The sequence below is a fragment of the Nicotiana tomentosiformis genome, chromosome 3 (assembly GCF_000390325.3).
Source record: "Nicotiana tomentosiformis chromosome 3, ASM39032v3, whole genome shotgun sequence".
NCBI lineage: Eukaryota > Viridiplantae > Streptophyta > Magnoliopsida > Solanales > Solanaceae > Nicotiana > Nicotiana tomentosiformis.
Window position 1 is genome coordinate 84,954,442 of NC_090814.1, and position 18,004 is coordinate 84,972,445.

Genomic DNA, 18,004 nt, shown 5'->3' on the forward strand with positions numbered 1-18,004 from the left:
CTCTTTATCCTCTATACCAATCTGAACCCCAAATCCCCATAACCACTCTCAATCTCCATAAATGTAAGCCTAACCTAAACCCTAGCCGCCGCACACCACCTCAAAACTCCAAAAATTTTACACCCCACTCTCCGCTTACTTTCCTCTACCCGATTTCACGACCCAAGCTCTGCACCACACCAGCCAGCCACCCCACTGCCGCTACCTCACCACCGCTGAGCCTCTGTTTCAGCATGAACATGACCCCGTAGCCTCTCTTTCTCTTTGACATAGTGCTGGAATCAACTTTGTTTCGCCAAAGTTTGTGTTTTTCGGCAATTGTCATCAAGAAAAAAAGGCGTGGAGCTCGATTCACCATCTAGTTATGTTGTACTACTTCTTTGAAGCTCGAGCATTTCGGTAAAACCCTAATCTTTTTCTCTGTGTTTTTGATTTACTGTTTCAATGGTATTTGATTGTAGTTTTCTGTTTAATTTAAATTATGTTAGTGGTCATCTTAGTGTAACGCTTAATGTAGTTTTTGTTTTGATTAGCAATAAAGATAAGGTTTCAATTTATGTTATATGTTTATGCTTTTTCCTAATTATGTAATTCGTGTTTTTGATTTTGTTAAATTATGATAGTTGTTCTAGTTTAGTTTCAACAAACACTAACTCATATCGATTCTTGTTGTTTAAAGTTTAGCTAGTATCGGTTAATTACTGTTTGTTCGGTCTTGATTATCACTTTGGTTTAGTTACTATGAGTTTAGTTAGTTTGATATTCTGATCAGTTCATAACCAATTCCTTGTTAAGTTGTTACTTATAATTGAGTTTATGTTTTCAAATGGGTCGTTTGATTTCAAATTGCTTTTTGAGTTGAAGTGTAGTTAATCTAGTTGTTACTTAGCAAATTATGTTTGTCTGTTTGGTTTATAACTTAAGTCTAGTTATATGGTTGCTTGTGTTTTGCTTTAAAAACATAGGGTGGTACTGTTATTTGGTTAAAAGCTGAAGATTAGTTAGTTTAATAATGTATTTGGATACATTAGCAGCTTACCTTTTAGTGCTAGAGTGGCTAAAAGTACCCATTCATCCCATGCTTCTGCCACAATTGTTGAAAAGACTGCCCTTTTCCCTTTTGGACAGTCCTTGAACAGTCTTTTAGCACACAAAAGTAAGTCTTTTGGGCAGGTATTTGGTAACAAAGTTAGTCCTTTTGGACATACTTTTGGTAAACCAAAATTTTTTCAAAAGGTGCTTTTATTTCTTACTTAAGAGCTCATTCTCACACACTCTACGGAGAGAACATCTTTACACTCTAAGAAAGACACAACTAAATAGAGTAAAAAGGCATCAGTTGAACATCAAAGAAAGCTGAAAAACTGAAAGCTTTGGGAGTGATCTTCTAAGTGTATAATCTTTGAGAAAACAAAAGATCTTTTTTTTATCTTCTGGAATTACATAGTTACTAGCCTCCAGTGCTTCTTGCTGGGTTTTCTAGGAAATTCTTGGGTTCTGCTACTGCTGAATTGTTGTTGCTTCCACTGTTAGTTCTGCTTGTTGGTTCCAAGTAGCTTTGATATCAAAAGATTTTCTTGTTGTTTCTTTCTCGAAATTATGCAACAAGGTATTTTGTTAACCTCTATATGACCGTTGTGATAAAAATGAATGAGAATCGTGATGTTTTGGATGTTTACTTTCACCGTGTGACATGTTCTTTAGCTTAATGTATGCAAATATGGTTGTCCGTATGTTTGGAATCTAAGTTGTGGAAGTTTTAGATAACTGTTATTGTTTCAAAGCTTAGAGACGTACATGATATATCTCTTTTGATCATGAATATTGATGCTTATCAAATCTGACCATCCTCAATCGGCTTAATAATTTCGATCCATAGACAAAAGTGGTTATGCTTGTCGAATATAGCTGTTCAAATAATCAAAATGGAACTATTTTCAGCTATGCCTTAAACTAAGTTTTGTCCAAATGTGTGAAAGTTTTAAGTAATTTTTGTTTCATTTAAGTTCATTCTTCTTTACTGTCATCTCGCTTCGACAGTGTTCGAAGCCGCGTTTCAATTTTTCATGTTTTGTTATTTTCTCTTTGGATTACTTCATTTATTCTCGTGAAGGTATAGTTTTGATTTAGGCATTTTGTGAGTTTGAAGTGATGCCTTCAATGATTAGGTGTTCTTATTTGATTGTTTCTTGCTAGGTTATAGGTTAATTAACAAATTGATAGGACATAATTTCAATTCACTTAAATGTCAAGTAGTTGAAAGAAGATCCATGTTTGCCTTGTTAATTAGGACTTAAATCTAGGAAATAGGACTTGTTAATTAAGAGTTGAATCTGAAAACTGGAAGAATTTAAAGTTTGTGGGCCCATATGATTCTTAATTGACTTTTGTCTTTAGTTTGTGTCCTTTCAATATTATTAATTAATTTAATTTTAGTACCAATAATTGATTGTTTGTTTGTGCTCTTAGTCTCTCGTGAGACTTACAATGGGGGCAAGTACTGGGCAAAATAAAATGTTAGGCCCAAAAACAATAACCAGCAGTTGGCCCAATGGCCATTTAATTTTAAAAGGGGCCAACAGCCTAGTACCAAAACGGGTCAGCTTTTCCAAAACAAGTGAGCTGGCCCATCATTGATTCTCCATATCCTTTTTAATAATAAAAATCCAAAAACTTAGTTTATTGTTTAATTAATTTTAAACGCTAGGCAACTAGTAGGCGTGCTTTAACTTTTTCATTCACGGACTCGCTTGCGTAGCGTGATGGTTAACATTCAATTAATTCAATAATCTTATACCATATCCAATAACTTTAATTAATATCTAATTTAATTAATCCCTAGTTATAATCGCAGATTCACTTGCGTAGCGCGATAGTAACATTTTTTCAAAATTAATTTTCTCAAGCACAAATATAGTAATTTCTCAAAACTACTACAAATAATTGATTCATGATTTCGGATTTGCTTGCGAGGCGGGATTATGATAAGTTAATTATTTTTATTTTTGATCACGCATTCGCTTGCGTAGCGTGGTGATGACAATATAATATTGTCCAAATAATTCTTTAATATTTCTAATAATCGACACTAAAAAAGGACATAGGTAAAACATGAAAAATTAAATAAATTACAGTTTATCCAAAATTAACTCAAGCCAAGTTTAAGTCAATCAAGCGACCGTGTTAGAACCACGGAATTCGGGGAGTGCCTCACACCTTCTCCCTGGTCAATAGAATCCTTACCCAGTCTCATGTTCTCTCAAACCAATAATAATAATAATAAGTCAAATCTTCCTTTGAATAGAGATTCAAATAAAATGTGACTTGGAATACCCAAAAATCAATTCCAAGTGGCGACTCTAAACATTAAAACAATCTCTATTTCAAAAAATGACACTTCAATTGAAAAAACTCTTTAACCCACAACAATCCATAATATATATCTTTTGGGGGTAAAAATGGGTGTGACACTCATCAAGAATCACACGCAAAGAACTCGTTCCATATATTTTAAGCATGATTAGCAACATTAGAGGCAAGACGGAAAGAAAATTTCTTGGATGATGTAGCAAACAAGGTGATGAAATATAAAAAAGAAAAAAAAATTATATACACACACACACACACACACACAAGATTCCAAAAATCTAAGCAAAAGGGACCATTTTCAAAGGGTATGGTCGAAATTCATTAAAATCAAATAGATCAGTCAATATACAAAATTTGAGAAAGATTGGAGGTGATTTGGACTTATTTGGTATCAAAATTCGTAATTAAATCAAGTTTAGAAAATTCTTCTGCGACACTTGTATCAAACACGTATCACGCATGTATCTCACACACATGTATACATGGATATATATGTGATACATATTTGATACAAATATGATACATATGTGATACACAAATGATACACAATGTGATACACATATCATCTTTTTCCATGTTCATCTTCTACTTCGGATTTTCAATTCAAACCACCTCAAAACTCTACCAAATCATCCCAAAACTGAGATTTAAACTCCTTATGATGTATCCAATCTATTTCAACATCACTCACTCAAAAAAAAATTGATATTGTTTTGGCTACAAATAGCTAATTGCTAATATTGATAATATTTTATGAATTGGCTAATTTTTATATTAGCTTACTTGTGAGACGACATAACTGATAATTTTTCTAAGAAGTACTATAAATTATAACTCTGATCATGTTATTGTGAAAAAAATATATTTTAGAATACTAATCAAAACTCAAGTAATTTAAATTTTGAGAACCGTAAAGGGAAAGACAACTTGGGACAGAGGGAGAGAAGTAGATTAAAACAATTAAATGGGTCGTAGCATATGTAATTGGCTAATTGGGTTGGCCTTGTCTGGAAGTAGCTATAAATAGACTTTAGATATGAAAATTTGTATTTATACGAAGAGGTCAAGCAAGATCTGCTGCTAGGGCTTGTTTTGTTTCAACGAAGATTGTTGTGCGCTAATGGCTTTCCGTCTTGGAGGGTGGGTAGGTTTCAGCCTAAATTTTTTATCTATTTGAGGACTTATTCTTAAAATATAAATTATTATTTTTTTGCTTTTTAATGGTTTGGACAGAAGACAATTCGTTGCTGGTACTGGTAGGGTTTTTCTCGGAGCACCAACACAGATAAGGTATATGGGCGGCGTGGTCAGAATTTTTATTGTTATTATTATTACGGAGAAGTACCAAATATTTCCCTGTACTATTGAAAAATGGCTAAATATACTCTTCGTTATACTTTGGGTCTAAATATACCCCTGCTGTTATACTTTGACACAAATATACCCCTCATTTTAACAAAAAGGCCACATGCCATCATCTTATTAGTCTATTTTAAACTATCCCCTAATTAATTAAAATTCAACCTATAATATGATATTCAATTAAAAGACCCATACCTGATACCCAAAAATTACTCTACTTTATTGACATAAACATTCAACACAAAAAAAAAAATTGGAGTACTAAGTGTATGGGTCAAAATCTGCTTCCATTAAGATTTAACACGAAGCGGTACCGTGGAAAGCGATATGGACGAGGTCGATTAGTAGAAAACGAGACTCGTAGCCGAAGAGTTAATAACGGCCGAGGTCGAGTATGAAGGGTAGTACTAACAACTAGTTTTCGTAGTAGAATATTCTCTTGAATATTCTATGGTGTATGTACTTTTAGGGTTGATTGAAGAATGTCTCATATAAATAGAAAAGGAGATAGGGAAGAAAGGGGGATTTTTTGGGCGCTGAGAAAAACACCATTTGTAAGACATACACTCTCTCTAAATAAAAGACAACTATTACCTTTCTAAAGAGATTGAATGATCTATTATTCCACACTTTTTCTGTTAGATCTGAGAAAAGTCCCAACATTCTAGTACTGGTCTTTCATTCATTATTGTCAGAAAGAAGAATCACCCACTTTTAGCAATATTGGGTGAATCATTCTCCTTATTTACTTTAATGTCATTTATTGCTATTGATTACTCAATATTCCCCCATCATCAAGGATCTTGGAACATTAAACGCACACTACATTTACTCTTCTCCCAATACTGTTCTTGCGTTATCTGTGTCAATCAATTATAGATCTGAAGTTATTATCATCAACTAGGTTTAAGTCCTTAATTTTATTAAATTAATTAGTTTAATCAAACGTCTACTTTTCTTGGTTAAACAATTTGGCGTCGTCTGTGGGGATTCTCTAGTTAAATCTTTAGTTTCTTCTAGATCTATAACTGGCACAATTCAAAAAAAAACCCTACTTCCTTGTACACCCAGATCTGACATGGCAGGTAAGGGAGAAGAAAGGATGAAGGCAGTGGCCGATCTCACTACCAACCTCTTAAACGCCATCAATGAGGTCTCCGAAACATAAGGCGAAGACATAACGCCTAACACCTCTCCCCGACGAAGTGGATCACCCCTCCCTCACGGCAGGATCACAGCATCCCATGGTAAAGGAGTTTCCACGTCCATAGCGGAAGAGGCGGTGAAGAAGCTACTCAAGGCCTGGCTGACAAACACGCTGACCGGCATCCTCAACAAGCCCACTCAAGAGGCAGTTAAAGAAAATGCAAGGACTTGCATTGCACCAGCAACGACCAAGAAACACGGCCCTCCCCCTTCAGTAACAGGTATCACTCATAATATCAATAATGCATGTAACAACACCCTCACGGCCATTCTGAGAAAAATGGAAGAAATGGAAAATGAAACCAAAATGCTTCGGGATCAAATGAGAGAACACCAAGAAAGAGTTGACAAAATACCGGGTGCCCCAAAACTCTTGCCAAAAAGAGACGCCGGTCGGTTCGTCGAGCAACCCTACAGTGATGAAGTTGCCCCACATGCCATACCTAAGACTAAGACGTTCAAGATGTTACCTTATCGGAAAATTTGTGACGGTACGACCAACCCCGAAAATCATGTAACTCACTATGTCACTGCGGTAAAAGGCAATAATCTCGCCAAATAACAAGTCTCCTCCATCTTGTTGAAAAAGTTCAGCGAGACACTTATCGGAGGAGCATTAACTTGATATTCACAGTTGCTCGCGTGCTCCATTGAAATATTCAAAGATATGGACGAAAGTTCATAACGGCCCATGCTGGGGCTAAAAAGGCTGAGGCAAGAGTGAACGATATATTTGCCATCAAACAATCACCCGGAGAGATATTGAGGGACTTCCTCGCTCGATTCAACATAGTAAGGATGACCTTACCGAATGTATCGGAAGGAATGGTTGTAGCAGCTTTCCAGAACGGGCTGAACAGGAATGGCTCAAGGGCGAACAGAAAACTACTAAGTCGGCTTATGAAATATTCTCCAACCACCTGGGATTAAATACACAGCGCCTACTGTGCTGAGGTCTGTGCCGACGAGGACAACCTGAATGGACCAACCCATCGATTGACCTCGGTACAAGTCGAAACCAGAAATTATCGAAGAAATGATGCCAGGAGAGACCTTGCAGCTCCACGATCCAACCGAGAAAGGCATTAGCCATATGTCAGAAGCGCCATTATACCCCTCCCCCCTCCCCGGCCACAAAGAGGGCCCATCTAGGCCAAGGACAGGGTCTCACTGGAACGAGAAAGGTATGCCCCCTTTACTATCCACTCACAATTTTTGTGTGTCACCCTCAGAAATAGTCTATGTATTGGAGAAGCTCGGACCAAAAGTAAAGTGGCCACAAAAGATGAGGTCAGATCCAAGCACTAGAAAATCAAACGCCCTCTGCGAGTTCCACCAAGAGCGAGGTCACAAAACTGAGGACTGCATCGCCCTAAGACAGGAGGTCGTGAACATGCTTCATCAAGGACACCTCAAAGAATTGTTGAGCGACCGAGGAAGGACAAACTTTGCCCGAAGACGTGAACAACACCATGGACCGCCGAAACTACTTTCACTGACGCGCACCATTCAAATGAGCATCGGGGGCGGCGACGACGTTTTGATCAACAGCGTAAAGCTCGCCACAACCCACAAGCTCAAATGGTCAATCACTCATGAACGGTACGACGAACTCAAAGAAAGTATCATCTTCGTTAAGTTAGATGCCCACGGTTTGGTTTTCCCTCACTATGATGTCCTTGTAATCACTTTAAAAATATTAGATACATATGTAAGACGCATTATGGTGGACGATGGGAGCGGCGCATGCATTGTCCATCCTCGAGTACTTGCACAAATAAGACTCAAGGATAAGATAGTACCGTGCTACATCACGCTAACAGGTTTTAATAATGCAGTTGAACGAACATCCGGGGAAATCACACTCCCCGTCCTGACAGGCGACGTCACTCTGGAAACCACATTCCACATCATGGACCATGATACGGCGTACAACACCATAATAGGTCGACCTTGGATACACTCCATGAGAGTTATCCCCTCCAGCTTGTACTAAGTTATCAAATTTCCAACCCCATGGGGAGTATTTAGCATACGAGGAGAACAACGCACATCCCGAGAATGCTATCGCATCACCCAGGATTGTGCATATACCCGACAAATGAAGGGAAAATCACAGGATGCATAGCAATTAACAATGTCGAGGTCGAGCTGTGATGAAAAAGCGGACGTCATCAGAGATCCCAAAATAATAGACGCCATAGGATCAACTGTAGAAGACCTCGACCCCGCTCAACTTGATGATAACGGCCACAGCAAGATAGCCTACGTCGGCCGCAAGCTTCAAGAACTAGGTAAATTCCATAAATTCTTAACTACTAATGCGGACTTGTTCGCTTTTTCCCATGCAGACATGCTAGGTATCCCGAAGGAGGTCGCCATACACAGGTTGAATGTCAACTCGTTCCACCCCTGGTAAGGCAGGTTAGGCGGAAGTTCAATTTCATAATAAACGATGCAGTCCGTGAGGAGGTCGAAAAATTGTTAAAAAACGGCTCCATCAGGGAATCAAAATATCCCCAATGGGTTGCCAATGTGGTCATGGTAAAAAAGAAGAACGGAAAGTGGCGGATGTGCGTAGACTTTACGGATTTAAACAAAGCGTGCCCCAAAGATTCATTCTCGCTACCTTACATTGACCAGCTAATTGACGCAACAGTCGGACATGAACTGCTGAGCTTCTTAGATTCCTACTCGGGCTACAATCAGATCCTTATGGAAGAGGAGGACCAGGAGAATACCACCTTCATCACCCATCAAGGAACGTACTGTTACAGGGTGATGCCCTTCAGACTAAAAAACGCGGGGGCAACATATCAAAGGTTGGTGACCAAAATGTTCAAAAACCAACTCAGCAAGACCATGGAAGTCTACATAGACGATATGTTGGTCAAGTCCAAAAAGAAAGAAGATCACATCGACCACCTGAAAGAGGCCTTTGACATACTCAGGTGGTATGGGATGAAATTGAACCCTGAGAAGTGTTCGTTCGGCGTAACTTCAGGAAACTTCCTGAGCTTCCTAGTATCACAAAGAGGCATCGAGGTCAATCCCGACCAAATCAAACCCATTGAGGAAATACCAGAACACTTAACCAGCAAAAAACAGGTTTAGAAACTAACCGGTCGCATCGCCGCATTGTCGAGATTCATCTCACGATCATCTGATAGATGTCACAAGTTTTTCGGCATGCTTAAGAAGGACAACGGGCTCGTATGGATATCCGAGTGCGTCCAAGCCTTAAAGGAGTTAAAAGCCTACCTATCATCGCCATCTTTGCTTGCCAAAGCAAAACCATAGGAACGTCTGCTCGTCTACCTTGTCGTATCTGAAGTAGCGGTGAATGCAGTCCTCGTATGAGAAGACAAAGGTACGCAATCCCGCATCTACTACATTAGAAAAACCTTAATCGACGCCGATATGCGGTACCCCTACCTCGAAAAACTGGCACTGACTTTGGTCATAGCTTCGCGAAAGCTTAGGCCCTACTTCCAGTGCCACCCCATCTTAGTAGTCACAACTTCCCCCTTGAGAAGTATTCTACATAAGCTCAAGCTATCGGGAAGATTGGCTAAATGGGCTATAGAATTGAGTGAGCATGATATCACGTATCAACCACGGACTACGATAAAATCACAAGTCCTTGCTGACTTCAGCGCAAAAATAATGCATGATGTAGAAAAAGAAGCCACCCACGCTTCCCAGCAAACACAAGATCAATGGATTTTGTACACTGATGGCACCTCCAATGCGTCAGGGTCCGGACTGGGACTCGTACTCAAGGTCCCGACAGGCGAAGTAATTTGCCAATCCATAAGGTGCCCATAGATGACTAACAATGAGGCCAAGCATAAGGCCGTGATTGCAGGATTAAGGCTAGCGCTCAAGTACGGAGCAAAGCGGGTCATCCTACGTTGTGACTCGCAGCTCGTCGTCAACCAAGTCACAGGGACTTTCCAGATAAAAGAACAAAGGATGCAAAAGTACCAAGCCGAAATTTGCAAATTACTGTCCGAATTTGATGAATGTCAGTTCGACCAAATCCCTCGAGCACAAAACAACGAAGCTGATGGCCTCGCCAAATTAGCGGCAGCAACTAAAAGCATAATCGGAGAAGGAAATGTGGTCACCCTCCTCCACTCATCGATAGATTAAATTTGAGGTAAGGACTATAAATCTAACATGGGACTGGCGCAACCGTATTGTTACATACTTGCAGGATGGCGTACTCCCATATGATAAAAAGGAAGCCAAGAAGCTCTGGATGCAAGCGGCCAGGTACATCATCATTCACAATAACCTATACAAAAGGACGTATGGGGGCCCCTAGCGAAATGCTTAGGCCCGAATCAGATGCGGCGCGTCCTAGAATAAGTCTACGAAGGCCACTGCGGAGCTCACTCAAGCAATTGAGCTCTGATCAGATGTCTCATACGGGTAAGTTACTACTGGCCTACCATGAAAAAAGAGGCCACAGACTTCGTAAAAAAATGCGAACAATGCCAAAAATACGCCCCAATGATCCATCAAGTGGGCGAACATATCCACTCAGTCACCTCCCATTGGCCTTTCATCAAATGGGGAATGGACATCGTCGGCCCCCTCCCTGCGAAGCGAGGTAACGTACGATTTCTTTTGGTTTTAACATACTATTTTTCACAATGGGTAGAAGCAGGAGCATTCGCCCAAATACGCGAACAGGAAGTAATCGCCTTCATATGGAATAACATTGTGTGCCGCTGCGGCCTCCCCGAAGAGATCAGTTGCGACAACGGACCCCAATTTACTGGAAAAAAGGTCGCCAAATTTTTCTAGAAGTGGCATATCAAAAGAATACTCTCCACACCATACCACCCCATGGGCAACGAGCAAGCAAAATCCTCTAATAAATCAATACTGAACATCATGAAGAAAAAACTTGAGGACGCCAAGGGATTATGGTCGGATTTGTTACCAGAAGTGCTTTGGGCCTATCGTACAACGCCAAAGACAAGTACAGGAGAGACACCCTACTCTTTAGTCTATGAGACTAATGCGGTAATACCAGTCAAAGTCGGAGAACCCAGTTTGCGATACTCCCATGAGAGCGGGCCAAGGAACGATGAAAGCAGAAGGCAAGAGCTCGATGAAGTCGAAGAGTGGAGAGATATGGCCTACATAAGGATGGTAGCCCAAAAGCAATAGGCAGAGCTCTATTATAACAAAAGGCCAAGATCATACCACTCAAAGTCGGGGACTACGTGCTCAAGGCCAAAGCACAAGCAAGTAAAGACCCGCGGGAAGGCAAACTAGGGACGACTTGGGACGGCCCATACAAAATCATGGTAGCAGCAAATAAAGGGTCATTACAACTAGAAACAATGGAAGGAATACTACTGCCAAACAACTGGAATGTCGCCCGCCTCAAGTACTTCAACTTTAAAGAAAAAGCGTCCTCCAAGCCGCACTCTTTTTCCCTCACTTGAGTTTTGTCCCAATTGGGTTTTCTCTAGGAGGTTTTTAACGAGGCGACAAGGGGGACACTTCCAAGTCGAAATGCGAACGGAAAGAGACACCGGATGGTTAGTTTATTGCCCAACCTCTCAACACGTCTCCAGGTCACCCAATGAAGGGACTAGATAGACTGGGACTAGAATGTCAGCCCGAAAAACATGTAAATTTCTCCAAGTATGAGCAAAACACTAATGTATGAAGTCCGCCCATGTTCTCGCTAGAGCAACATCGCCTCAATATCTACCCGGCCTCTGGCCACAATTAAGTAAATCACATTCTACCTCGTTCGAATTACATTCAACCTCGTTCGAATTAACTTACATTCGACCTCGTTTGAATTAACTCACATTCGACCTCGTTCCAATTAACTTGCATTTGACCTCGTTCGAATTACATTTGACCTCGTTCGAATTAACTTACATTCGACCTCATTCGAATTAACTTGCATTTGACCTCGCTCAAATTACATTTGACCTCGTTCGAATTAACTTACATTCGACCTCATTCGAATTAACTTGCATTTGACCTCGCTCAAACCAACTCACAATCGACCTCGCTCGAACCAACTCAATACTGGTTACATTCGACCTCGCTCAAATTAACACCTACTAATCTACGACCATGGCCAAAACCAAATTTTTATGATTAAAACGACATCTCTTACTTCAAATATATTCCTTACAAAGGCTAAAACAGAAGCCAGCAAAAGTATGTACAAGAATTACAAGCAAAAGAAAGAAAAACAACTACGTGCTACCTAACTTAGCAGCACCATCTCCCCCTGTTTCTCCATCTTCGCCGTCGGGATACTCATCGTCGTACCAGGCATCCTGCTCAATCCTTTTCCACGCCTTCCTCAGTATCACCATCTTGTGGTGTGGCGGGGCTATAGCCACAAGCAAACAGAGCTTTACGTGCCTTAGCACGTGCATTTGCTAAGTCGGCTTCTGAAATACCCCGTCCCCATAAGATCCATGAATATGTCCAGCTGGGCCTCAGCGTGAATCCATTCCTCATATAGATCCCGAGGAACATCAAGAAAAGCAGTACGGGAGGAGGACGGATGCGCAAATAACTGTGCCTTTTCAGCCTCGAGGGCAACAACTTGATCACTAAGGTCCGCAGTCTCCTTTTCTAACTCCCCAATCCTCTCATCAAGTCGCTCCTCTCTGAGCCTAGCCGTCTCCATGGCGCAATCACGTTCAGAATGAATAACGCGGATTGCGTCCTCTAAAGTTGTAGCTCTACGCGTAGCTGATAACTGGGCTGACTCTGCCTTTTCCAGATTCGCTGCCTTCTCGATGACCTCACCACTCAAAACGGCCGCTCAAAGTTGACACTCCTCCAGCTCGGCACGCAGCAAGACCACTTGGGCCTAAAGGTCGGCGCACTGGGCCTCAACCACCCTACTCACCTCGAGCTCCTCCTCTTGTCCTTCAACGCCCCCTCGAGCTCACTACATTTTCCGATGACCCTCACTAATTCATCATCCTTCTCCTTTAGCTCGTTTTGGAGGTCCCGGAAGTTGCTACTACCACCAAGTCGCCGGCAAAGCTCACGGTGCTTATCATGATATTTGCAATATTTTCGCTCCATCTTTTGGAAGATAGCCTTATGCCTCTCCTCTCGGTGGGAACTTTCAATCTCCAGGATCACGGTCTGAAAAGAAAGCCAGGGCGAGTAAGAACAAAGTCAAAATCAACATAAAATGAACTAAGGAAACAGAATACCAAACATACCCTAAGAGCAAGGCCGGTTATGCTCTTCGACAAAGTGGAATCCTTCAGCTTCTCGAGGGTCCTACCCTCCACATCGGAATAGAGTAGACCAAAAGAAGGGACCACGTCCTCTGTATCAACTAATAGGTCCCGGTCCAAAGAGGTCGTAATGGTCTGCGTGCACCCTTCCTACCTCACCTCAAGCCGGGTAAGTCCTTCCCCCATCATCCTAACTTCCTCAGCGTCCATATCGGAGCCCGTCTCATAATTCTCTTCGGCAACACTTTTGCCCTTGTTGTCAACCCGAGAGGAAGGGTCCTCAGATTGTAAAGAGATCGATGTCTCACCCCCTTGTAAGGCGTCGGGTATTCGCGCCGACGATCCTTTAAAACCCGTTCCGGCCTCAATGAGCAACATACATCCCTCGGCCCCCGACTGCGGCGGGATCGTGGACGGCTGCTCGACATCAACTCTGAGATTTATGGTCGTCGTTTCTCTGATGACGAAGTTGTCCATCACCGAACTTCCCATGCGGACACTTCTTTTTTCGATACCGACAGATCGCCTCTTGGCGAAATAGATTATCATCAGTTGACGACGATCCTTCCTCATCGTCCTCGCCAACTAGATGATGTAGAGGCGAAGTTGAAACAGCCATCGCAGTAGTCGACGACCAAGCAGGTCTCACCGCATCAATAGGAACAGAAATGGCCTTCCTCTTATGGAATACCGGAGCATGAGCTTTTCGCCTCTTCGAAGACCCTCCTCCTGAAAAAGTGATTAGAACGGCAACTATCAAATCCATGGCGAACACTCGACCATAAATCCAGGATGGCATAAGTAAAAAGTCACTATATGAACGGACAAACTCACTGGTCGCTAAAAGCTTAGGCCCGAACTTCTGGAAAAAGGCTGGCCACCCATGAATCCCCACTGTGTGGGGCAAGATCTGGCTAACCCATTCGTGAATATCCACGACCAAAGGAGGGGGATTGGTCTCAGTTGAAGGTGAAAAAGACAGAACGGTTAGACTACGACTAGAATGAGCAAAATGAGCACTTGGTGAAAATACTTACGAGCATAATTCCACACCTCAGAAAATCCATTTGCATTCTCCACCACGTCCTCAGTCTTGACAAAGAAGTAATTAAACCTAAATCGACGATTTGATTTATCGTTCATCTTTACTACCAAGCTTTTGCCTCCACAGTGACGAAGGTGCAATATCGTCCCTCTATAGAAACTCAGAACGAAAAGGTGCATCAGGTGGTAAAGAGAGACCCTGCGGCCAGCCAATTCCGCATACTTTGTCACCATGAGGATGAGCTTGTAGATATAAGGAGAAAGTTGAGCCGGGCAGACGCTGTAGTAGTGGCAGAACTCCTTTGCCAGTGGGAGAATGGGAAAAGAGTAACCCACATAGAATGGATATGCATAGAACGCACAATATCCAGGGCGATGAATCTGCACCACATCATGTCCTGCCGGGACCAGATCGATATGTACCGGAATTTTGAACTTCGCCCTGAAATTAGCAAGGGCAGTCACATCCATCTGAGACTCTACGGCCTCAGGGTCATCCTCGGGTAGTTTTGAGAAGTCAGTTCTAGACTTATCGATACGGGCAAAGGAGTAGGGTTAGGTATCTCCCCAGAACTGGAAGACACATTAACCATTTTTGTTTATAAATAGAGAGGGTGCAAATGCAGAAGAGTCGAGTAGCAGGAACCACCAAAATCGGTGAAGGCACAAGTATGAAGTAAGGTCAAGAAAGCAGATATTCTGATTGAGGAAGAAGAGGATATGAAAATCTGATTTATAAAAAGCAAAGAGTGAACCTAAGGGCTGAATATCCCTATTTATAAGAGTTAGGTCTTCAATATCGAGGAAGCAAACCGCAATTGCCCAGCTCAAAAATCAAAGCGGTAGAGGCACGGGAAACGATACAAGGTATCGGGAAGACGCGTAATAATAACGCATGATGACATGACGTCACTATGAAACGACGTGACCCTAGGTTGTGGATCATAAAAGGCCACGTTTCCATCCCGTCTGAAGTGCTACTACTCGACTTGCTCGCATAAAACTTCTCAACCCTAATAGACAGAACCCGCTCATCGACGTCGCCCAGGGCCGACATCAATAAGCGGAGGGACTAACTGTATGGGTCAAAATCTGCTTCCATTAAGATTTGACACGAAGCGGTACTGTGAAAAGCTATATGGACGAGGTCGATTAGTAGAAAATGAGACTCGTAGCCGAAGAGTTAATAACGGCCGAAGTCGAGTATGAAGGGTAGTACTAACAACTAGTTTTCGTAGTAGAATATTCTCTTGAATATTCTATGGTGTATGTACTTTTAGGGTTGATTGAAGAATGTCTCATATAAATAGAAAAAGAGATAGGGAAGAAAGGGGGATTTTTTGGGCGCTGAAAAAAACACCATTTGTAAGACATACACTCTCTCTAAATAAAAGACAACTATTACCTTTCTAAAGAGATTGAATGATCTATTATTCCACACTTTTTCTGTTAGATCTGAGAAAAGTCCCAACATTCTAGTACTGGTCTTTCATTCATTATTGTCAGAAAGAAGAATCACCCACTTCAAGCAATATTGGGTGAATCATTCTCCTTATTTACTTTAATGTCATTTATTGCTATTTATTATTCAATATTCCCCCATCATCAAGGATCTTGGAACATTGAACGCACACAACATTTATTCTTCTCCCAATACTGCTCTTGCATTATCTGTGTTAATCAATTATAAATCTGAAGTTATTATCATCAACTAGGTTTAGCCCCTTCATTTTATTAATTTAATTAGTTTAATCAAACGTCTACTTTTCTTGGTTAAACACTAAGCTGCCACCATAACAGCAAGTAATTGACATATGTTGGATTATAAATGCACAGTAATTAAAAGTCGACATTGATTGATTTCCTTCTTTGCTCTGAATCGTAAGCTGAACTTTCTTTCATATGTTTATAGCATGCAAGTTCAGTTAAAAGGACACATGTTAGCCATTTTGATGGCTTTCGTTTACTACAACCAAAAAGATTCAAAATTAAACTAATGTTTCTTTGGTTTCTATTATGGAGTATTCTTTAGACGTGAAAGAGGAAGAGGGGAAAAAAGAATAAAAAAAGGAAGGAGCGAAGTTGCCCAGAGGAAAAAAAAATGGGAGGAGTGTGCGAAGAAGAAGAAGAAGGGAGCAAAACGTTCATTTTAATTGGATTTATGAGTATGGATCTTTAATTGGATATCAGGTTATGAGTTGGATTTTAATAAATTATGGATAGTTAAAAATAAACGAATATGGTGATTACAGGTGTCCCTACGTTAAAATGAGGGGTATATTTAGGCCAAAGTATAACGGAAGGTGTATATTTGAACCCAAAATTTAACGAGGAATATATTTGACCATTTTTCTATAATACATGGGTATATTTGACCCTTTTTCGTTATTATTATTATTATTCCTTTGACACAATTGAACGTTTCGTGTCTTGTTGATTCCGAATTAGGGGATACTGCCAGCAAGTTTCTCCCACTCGCAGTCGCAGAGGTGGTTATCCCCTTGAGGGTAAATTTTGTGAACCTACTTTGTTTAATTTTCCCTTCAAATTTCAGATCCCACACTCTCATGTCTCTGGCCCTTTCAGTTAAAGCTTTCTGTAACGGGATTATCGCAGTTGCGCTTCCATGTAGGTCGGCCGGTTTATTTTAAATTTATATCATATTAATTTTTCGGTTATTCTATTATGTATTATGTATAAACAAAATTAAATTTTTCGAAACCATCCCGATCATGTCGGTTTCTCTTCGGTATCGGTATCGATACGGTTCGGTTAATTTTCGGGGTTTTTTAGTATCATGTAAAAGTCACTAGTAGAAGAAGAATGCAATAACATACGTACTTTTATAGGACTTATCAAAACTCTCTAAATATTTTTTAATATGAAAGAAGACCAAAATATAGATTCATCAACTATTCTAAAGCAGCGTAAAAGAAACTAAGCAAATACAAAAAATATAAATCACACGAGTGGAAAGATATTAACGAAGTTGAGACATAGATTAAATATTCAAAAAGATAAATCTGAATCATATGAAAGGAAACATATTCAATAAATTGTAGTTTGCTACTCATAATCGCTAAAATACCTTGTGTCTTGCTAGTAATATGCTGGAAATAATTTAATTTCGATAGGAGTAGCATAGTAAGTTTGTGAATTAGGATTTTGAGTTTAATTACTTGTTGGCTTGTAACTATTTTCATAGTTCGAAAGCCTAAGAAAAAATGATGCATTATTATTTTTAAACTTAATATATAAATATATTTTTCACATGTAAATTTATTCGATAAGGTTCGGTATTTTTTCGATTTATTTCATAAAATAAAAAATCTACCCTAATTATCGGTACGGTTATAAATTTATATAAAAACCTACGTGTCACGACCCCAAATTCCCTCCGTAGGATGTCGTGATGGCACCTAGTCTCTAAGACTAGGTAAGCCTATCAATGTGGAATAACAATAGAAATCTAAAATAAATAAATTTGTAAATTCACATAATTACAACTCCCAAAATCCGGTAGAAATAAGTCACAAGCTTCTAAGGATTTATCCTCATTATCTCTATATATCAGAGTCTAAAGAAAATAAGGAAGCAACATAATAAGGATAGAAGGGGACTCCGGAGTCTGCAGACGTTGGGATATACCTCAAAGTCTCCTCGTACGGCTAATTCACTGACGCCTGGTCTGATAAGATGTACCTGGATCTGCACAAAAAGATGTACAGAAGCGTAGTATGAGTACACCACAGCGGTACCCAGTAAGTGCCAAG

The 18,004-nt window shown here is 40.5% G+C and overlaps 1 long non-coding RNA gene across 1 annotated transcript; it reads left to right on the plus strand.

Annotated features, from left to right (window-relative positions):
• Positions 1 to 4,610: 4,610 nt before the first annotated feature.
• Positions 4,611 to 16,857, plus strand: LOC104116143 (uncharacterized). Its single transcript, XR_690787.4, has 3 exons — positions 4,611 to 4,659; positions 16,680 to 16,738; positions 16,818 to 16,857. It is a non-coding gene; the product is annotated as an uncharacterized lncRNA (long non-coding RNA).
• The last annotated feature ends 1,147 nt before the right edge of the window (positions 16,858 to 18,004 follow it).